This window comes from Microtus oregoni, unplaced genomic scaffold (assembly GCF_018167655.1).
Source record: "Microtus oregoni isolate MIOR12 unplaced genomic scaffold, Mior012 000065F_ref0000479, whole genome shotgun sequence".
Taxonomy (NCBI): Eukaryota; Metazoa; Chordata; class Mammalia; order Rodentia; family Cricetidae; genus Microtus; species Microtus oregoni.
Genome location: NW_024543875.1, coordinates 6457501 through 6466053, shown reverse-complemented (window position 1 = coordinate 6466053; position 8553 = coordinate 6457501).

Sequence of the window (8553 nt, the reverse complement as noted above, 5' to 3'; positions counted from 1 at the left end):
TCTGGCTCAGGGTATTAATTTGGGTCATCAGATTTGGTGGTAAGTGCCTTTATTCACTGAGCCCTCTTGCCAGCCCCACCTTACCAGATTGTAATGATGGCCAAGTTAAGTTACATGAAAACAAGGAGGGACTCAAAGGGAGAGGCTGGAGCTGTAGTGGCGATTGCTACTCTCTTGTGGCTGCTGACTACTTTCTACAGATTCCTTTCTTTGAGTGGTATTAAGTCATTTTGGACTCAAAACTAAACAACTCCTATTTACCTTTTTCATATTATATTTAATTTGAAGAACTTGTTGTGTATTTATCCCAAAGAATCATTGAAATATGCTTAGCATATAGGCTGTACAATTGAACCATATAATTCAAGAGGTTCCTGGAACCCCTGAAGGCAACTGAGAGACACTGAGGTGAACTCAGGCTGCAAACTTTGGTCCTAACACTTGGTCTGTCTAATACACCCACCATGAATCACTCTGCTTCTGTTCATTAGTCACTTTAATTCTGACATCATATTTTAAGAAATAAGACATACTTCCTGCATATTCATGAGCCATCCTTCCAGTATTTAGAAAAACAACAAGCATATGGACACCGAGTTAAGCTTAGCATGTACAAATACATTGGCTTCTTGAGGTAGAAAAATCTATCTAGTTGGCATCAATGCTGCGTGTAAATATTTTATGAATAAAATGCAACCCTTTCCACAGTTGCCGATTTCTATGGTAACAGCCATATCCCTACAGGTTGGCTGGCTTACAAGGTTCCCATCTGATTCCAAACACAAACCTCACAGAATCACCAGCTCGAGCATAACTACGCTGTACTCTTTACTAAAGCATGTATAATATGCCCAAGTATTGCTAATTCAGCAGTGAAAAATAAATTACGCTCTTAAGCCAAACAATTAGCACTCAACTTTAAATGCTGCTTGCTGGAGCAAGTGGATAAATAGCACAGATACTGCCTCACACTCCCAGTTCCTGCTGGATCTTCCCACTTGAATCATATCAATATTTTCTCATAAATCTCTTAAGCCACTTTATTAATTCTAAGATTGACTTACACTGAAAAGAGGTCTATGAGCTTCATGAGAAGAAATCATGTCTTTTAGGGATGAGTAATATGGGATTCCCCTCTGTATGCTGTGAATACCATTAGTGAATAAAGAAACTGCCGTGGCCTGTTGATAGGGTAAAACTTATGTAGGCAGGGAAAACTAAACTGAATGCTGGGAGAAAGAGGCAGGATAAAAGAGAAGCCATAGAGCCGCTGCCAGAGACAGACGTGCTGAAACTTTGCTGGTAGGCCATAACCTTGTGGTGAAGCACAGATTAACGGAGATGGGTTAAATTAAGATGCAAGAGTTAGCCAATGATAAGCTAAAGCTAATGGGCCAAACAGAGATTAGTTTCTGTGTATTATTTTGGTTCTGGGTGGCCAGGACAAACAAGCAGCTCCCTTCAACAAATTGGCAGCCACGTAGTCAGCTAAAATCCACTTTAAACCCAAGAAAGCTTGAAAGGAAACTCTAGACACAAACACACACACACACACGCACACACACACATACACACACACACACACACACACACACACACACACAAAAGTTTAGTCACATATTTTTCCAAATGGGTTTTGCTTGCACGGATGAGCCAGCATCATCCAGTAGAATCATTATGCAACAAAACCATACAGAGATGTCAGGCCATTCTTATGCATGAGGAGGGCAGAGAACTGTGTGGTCTGTGACATTTTATGTGAGTGTGCATACACGTGTGTGTTAGGGCATGTGGACATTTAAGAACTCACATGTGGAGGTCAGAAGTCGATACTGGGTGTTTTTCTCATTTGCTCTCCACTATCTATCTGTCTGTCTGTCTATCTATGTCTAACTATCTGTCTGTCTATCTGTTTATCTATCTATGTCTATCTGTCTATCTATCTATCTATCTATCTATCTATCTATCTATCTATCTATCTATGTCTATCTGTCTGTCTGTCTATCTATCTATCTATCTATCTATATATCTATCTATCTCTGTCTGCCTGCCTGTTCATCTGTCCATCCTCCCATCCATCTACCCACCCTACCTACCTGTCTATCTGAAATGGCGACTCCCACTGAGTAGGTTAGGATGGTTGACTAGCAATCCCAGGACCCCTCTTGTTTCTACTCCTCCAGTGCTAGGGTCATATGGTTTTCCATCACATGTATTCTTTTACATGGATGCTGGAAATCCAAACTCAAGTCTTTAGGCTTCAAGGCAGGCATTTTACTGACTGAACCAACTTCCCAGCCCAGGACCCACAGCTTTGTGAGAACAGATCTAACACAGTGTTTGTTCCATTTCCCCACAACATTCCTCTGCACACTTGAGGAACCTTCCCGAAGGTCTACTTCTTCCTTCCTGATTCTTCTCTTCTCCCAAGTGCTCCAGCAATTCACCTCTTTGCTGTCCTCCCCACCTCCTACTGGACAGATGCCCTAACTATTCCCTGGAGCCTCTGTCCCAATTTTTATAATCTGGGTATGTTACTCAGTTTTTGGTTCTGTGATTAAAAACAAAATGAGAGCCAGCCAGTCGTTAAGAAGCAGCTACTCCCCGAAGTCTGTAGACAAACAGTAGCAATTGTCTAGTACCTTGGAAGCCTCTGCTGCCCAGAGTGGAGACACGGCATAGAGGCTGTGTTCATTACTGCTCTGAACGCTGTCACCAAATACTTGACAAGTAGCGAATTGTGGGGACAAGGAGAGAGGTGGGGTTTGCAATGGCCGACAGCTTTGTGTGATGTGGTTCATCATGCTGACAGGTGGTGGCACAATGTGCTGGTGGGGACTGTTTGCCTCCTCAGGTGTAACAGAGAGCAGACAGGAAGCTAGGACAGGCTATTCCCAGTAAGCCACCTTCTCCAGGGAGACCTCACTTCCTAAAGGTCCCACAGCTTTCTAAACCAGCATTGCCAACTGAGGTCTAGTTGGACAAACATAGGAGTTCATGGAGTAGAGCATTTCCAGTTTAAACCACAACAGAAGTGCCATGGTTATCTGGTCAGGTACCTAGAGGAGAATTTGACTCCATGCTGCTTGCTGAAACCAGAGGTCCAAGATAACAAGAGCCAGGAACCCATGAATTCAGGAACCTAGGAGTTCAGAAACTCAAGAGTTCTGGAGCAAAAAATCCAGGAGCCAGGAGTCCAGGAGACTCAGGAGACCCAGGAGTCTAAGGACCCAGGAGTCCAGGAACCCAGGAATCTGGGATCCTAGGAATCCAGGAACTAAGGAGCCCCAAAACCCAGAAACCATGAGTTCAGGAACCCAAGAGTCTAGGAATCCAGAGCCCAGGGGTCCAGAAGCCAAGGAGCCCAGGAACTAGGAGCCAGGAGTCCAGAAATCCCCGGGACTCAGGAGCCAGACACCAGGCTCTCAGGATCTGGAAGCTTAGTAACCTTGGAGCCAGAAGTCAGGAGCCCAGTGCCAAGAAAGACTGGATGTCTGCTGCCATCTCTTGCCTTTGAAGAGACAAGTATTCTCACACCTCAAATCAGAGTGACATCTTGTTTGTAGAGTGATCTTTCTTTCAGATACAAGAACACAGAAGTGTGTGCTGTACCCAGTTTTCCTTTGAAATGCACCTGGCCTCGATAGTTAGGTGCCACCACCCACATTTTTTTTCCATTCAAAAATTTACAATTCCCCCCCTTCTCCCATTCCTCTCTCGCTCCCCCACTCCTTTTTCTCCCTCCCCAACCCTGCTTGAGAGAGGGCAGGGAACCCTGCCCTCCCCCCTACATCCAGGCCTAGGAAGCTGTGTATCCATTTAGACTAGGGTCCCAAAAAAGCCAAAACATTCCGTGGTGGCGCACGCCTTTAATCCCAGCACTCGGGAGGCAGAGGCAGGCAGATCTCTGTGAGTTCGAGACCAGCCTGGTCTACAAGAGCTAGTTCCAGGACAGGCTCCAAAACCACAGAGAAACCCTGTCTCGAAAAACCAAAAAAAAAAACAAAACCAAAAAAAAAAAAAGAAAACAAGTCCCAGTGCCTTTATCAATGGCTTCTCAGTCAGCCCCCATTGTCAGCCACAATCAGAGAGTTCGGGTGGGGTAGGAATGGGCGTGGGGGTTGGGAGAAGAGAGGGGGAGAGGGAAGGGAGAGGGGAAAGATATCTACACCATCCAAGTTTTGATGTTCTTTCTCAAAATATACATCCAAAATAATCACTTTGTCAAAACGGAGAAAACACAGATAGCAAAAGATATCAGAAGCCTACAGGATCAGTTTGTCACACACCCTCCTGACTGAAGGCTCTAGTCCTATGCAAATATTTGATGTCTTTTCTTTTGCCTCTTTTACTGAAGAACTCTTCCTAAGATGGCAGGACAGTCAGAGAAGTAAGAATCTATATGTATCTTCACATCACTGTCTCAGCGCAGACAGAAACAGGAGTTCTACAGCGTGACTGAGAAACCATAGGGCAAGACACATCACTTATTACTGGAGTCTTGGACCAACTGAACCCCTTTATGGCTGCCACAGGAGCTTAAGTCTGAACTCTGAGAGGCTGGTGCTGCAACACGCTGCTCAGACTGCAAGAGCTAAACACAGTGGAAATCTGTCTGGTGATAACAGCAACAACACGGTTCTTAGAAACAATCATTTGTTTTACCGATGGAATTTATTCTGTACACACCACATGGTGGTTTAGTCTGTCTATTTATTTAACCCTCACACGAAATCTGTTATTCACATTTAAACATGAAGAGGATGAATATTTGAAAAAAAATAGTGACTATGTTCAAGTATAAATGCTTGTAAATAGACTTCAATCCTACTGTGCCTGATTGGTTTAGTGGGGTCTTGGGTTTGGAGTGGTGGGATAGGGGTACTTAACACAAAGTCCCATCTGTAGCACAGACAATGTATGTCCTGGAAAGAAGACCGGCCCAGATAGGAAGGTAGAGTGACAGACAGAGAGTGAGAGGACAATGACAGACGGGGACAGCTAGAGATACAGGCAGTGACTTAAAAGTAGCAGGGGACAGAGGGTCTGTGACAGAAAGTAACAGTTATGGATGTGAGGCAGGGTCACCAGCTCCCAAAGAGTAAAATAGGGATCCTCAGGTTGAAAGCCACAAAGTAACAGTTAACAGAGGCAGAGCAGCTTCTGTCTGTCATACAGTTACAGTAGGGATGCTGAGGGCCCAGGGCAGAAAGCTGTAGAGTGGGTGACAGGGACAGAGAACCAGCAGCCACATAGAGGAGCAATGAACAGATGCTACAAACTTCATTAGGATAGACAAAGGTTCCCAGCAAGGGCATGGGAGGAGCCCAGAGGTAGAGTCCACCTGGAGCTCTGTGTTACACATTTTATAGGTTCCTAGAAGCCCTCCCCACTCTGGACTCCTCTCTTCCCTGATTGGTTCTTCCATTTTGTAAAGGTTGTAATCTCCTACAGATGGAAGGAGAACCCAAGGCCAGCCCTTCTTAAAGAAACCATTTATTGTTGGCCAAATCAACAATCCCTGACAAATCAACAAATCCCCCTGACCCTTCTTCACCTGAGATAGCATCCATGAACATTGCTGAAGGGTCATAGAACATAGGGGTGGCCCTGGTCCCACAGAACCTGATCCTGGTGATACAGCTCCTCACTCTGCTGAGAATCCATCCCACCTAGAAGAGAGTAAGGCACCTACCAGCATGGATTCTGAGAAATACCAGAGATTCTCATAATGTAGGGGTTGTGCAGCAAGCCAAGGGGGCAGTGTCCAAAGTGTGGTGGGTACACAACAAATGCCATGTTATAAGGAAAGTAGGTCACAAAGACAATGACTCCCCTCTTCTCTTGGGGACTCGTGTTGCCTACTGTTGGATCAAGACATTATCTCACTGTCCCTCTGGGACACAACTGCCCCTTTTCCATTCGGAACTTACTAGAGCTGATTTGTTACTAATTTGGTTCTCAGTTAAACATATTGAAAGAGCAGAAATTCTGATCTGTTGCAACATTTATTCCTTTGCCCAATGTCAGATAAATAGGTTAGTATCGCTGAGATTAAGTTTGCAAAGATATGCCCAACGGCTCAACCCAAGATAATTTGTGTTTTGTTTCCCAATGTGTGAGAAAGAGAAATAGAGACAGGGAGAGAGACAGAGAGCCTGAGAGAGACCGAGAAAGAGGACAGAGACAGAGATGAAGAGAGATACAGGAGACATGGAACAAATACACAGATGGAGACTGGCGGAGACCGAGAGATGGAACACAGACACCTGAGTGGTCAAGGGAGGAGCTAGACATAGATATGAGACTTCTAATGTTGAAACCTATGTCCTATTCATTTTATTAAAAGGACATATCTTTCCAGGTGTTGGTGACACACACCTTTAATCCCAGGTCTCAAGAGGCAGAGGCAGGTGGATTTCTGTGAGTTTGAGGCCAGCCTAGTCTACAAAGCAAGTTCCAGGACAGCCAAGGCTACACTGAGAAACCCTGCCTCAAAACACACAAAACAGAGCTTATATCCTTTCATAACTTAGGCACTACTCTCGGTATCTGCTATTTTTATGTAGGTTTCTTATAGTTTTTACTGAAAATAAGTTATGATTTCAAAGGCAAACGTACTTTCAGTAGATCAGCCATGGTCTTCCTGCTCATAAAGAACTTGATTCTGTGAGGGTTATTGAAGTCTGACACCCACATTTCTTGGTGGAAATGGCAAGACCTCAGTTAGTCAGCTGTTGTTCTTATCCCAGGCAAGTCCTATTGTTATTGATACCATGAGAAGAGGACTCTGGCCTTAGGACATTAGCGGTCATGTAACGTCTGGTATCCTGCCTGGTGTCCTGGACCACCTTTGCTGCATTGACCCAGCCGGCCTCCATCCAACCTCTGTCCATGTCCCATTCTACCTCAGGATGGAACAGATAAGAAGAAACCCATAGAAAAGGTCAGACTGATTGCTCTTTGGGCTGACGAGGGAGGGGGACTTGGTTGGGGGAGGGGGAGGGAAATGGGAGGTGGTGGCGGGGAAGAGACAGAAATCTTTAATATATAAATAAATTTAAAAAAAAAAGAAAAGGTCAGACTTGTCCATGTCTGCTGTTTCCCTTGCCCTGGCTGCTTTCTGCCCACCTTTCCAGCACCTGCCTTCCCACCTGTCCAGCACCTGCCTTCTCAACTGTCCAGCATCTGCCTTCCCCCCTGTCTGGCACCTGCCTGTCAACCTGTCCAGCACCTGCCTGCCAACCTGTATAGCACCTGCTTGCCCACTTGTCTAGCACCTGCCTGTCCAGTACCTGCCTTCCAACCTGTCCAGCACCTGCCTTCCAACCTGTCCAGCACCTGCCTTCCCACCTGTCCAACACCTGCCTTTCCACCTGTCTTTCCACCTGCCTTTCCACCTGTCCAGTTCCTGCCTTTCTACCTGTCCAGCACCTGCCTTCCCTCCTGAGCTCCATCACCTGTAAAGCCTCCCTGCCTAAAGGATTCCAGACACTCTGCCTTGTGCTGCAGCCCCTGCCCATCTCCTTTGTTTTCACTTTTTCATACTCTGTGATAACACAGACCTCTCTCTTCCACCAACCAAGGGCCACTGGCCATGCGTGGTTTATTGAATTACTGTAATCATTCTAGAACTCAGTAGAAGCCCTGACACAGAGGATGCTTCCAAGAGTGGCTTAATGAATATGATGTCCTTATCATTATCATTATAGCTTCAAAGGCATCATAACATGAAGGGCCTTTATCTCTCTACACAGTACATATTTGCATTGGAAGTAGCCTTCCTCAGACTCCTCGTGCACACACGTATAACCTCTGATTTGTTAATAGATTTAAAGAAATGACTATTATGAAATATTTTAAAGGGAAAATACATAGAAACCCCTCCTAAAATGCACTATCTAAAATAAATCACAAAAATGGGAATCCAGGGCCCATAACAATCTCTTCAGATTATAGCATGCAAACAGGTGCCCATAGTAGTGACCCTTTTGATATATGTAGCTATATTATAGGAGAAAAGATATTTTAAATTAATATATCTACTTAAAATAATTCCAAGCCGGGTGGTGGCGCTCATACATTTGATCCCAGCACTTGGGAGGCAGAAGTAGGTAGAATCTCTGTGAGTTTGAGGCCAGCCTGGTCTACAGAGCAAGTTCCAAAATGCACAGAGAAAACTTGTCTCAAAAAAAGAATTCCCATACTTGAAACTTCCAGTCTTTGTGACATACATGTGCTTATATAGATATATTATTTCTTTTGCATGTGCACAGGGAGTGTCCATGTGCCACACTGAATGCGTGGGTGTCAGAGGACAACTTGTAGGTGTTGGTTCTCTCCTTCCACTATTTAGGTTCCACAAGTGAACCCAGGTCCTTAAGCTTGGTGGCTGGGGCCCTATTTATCATTAAACCGCCTCTCTTGCCCTGTATATGATTTCTGATTATACAAAATATAAGAAAAGAGACATGCTCATAAAAATCAAGGGGCCAATTTGGTTTAAAGATGGGTAAATAAAATGTCTGTTCACAGTTTTGAACTAAATCTATA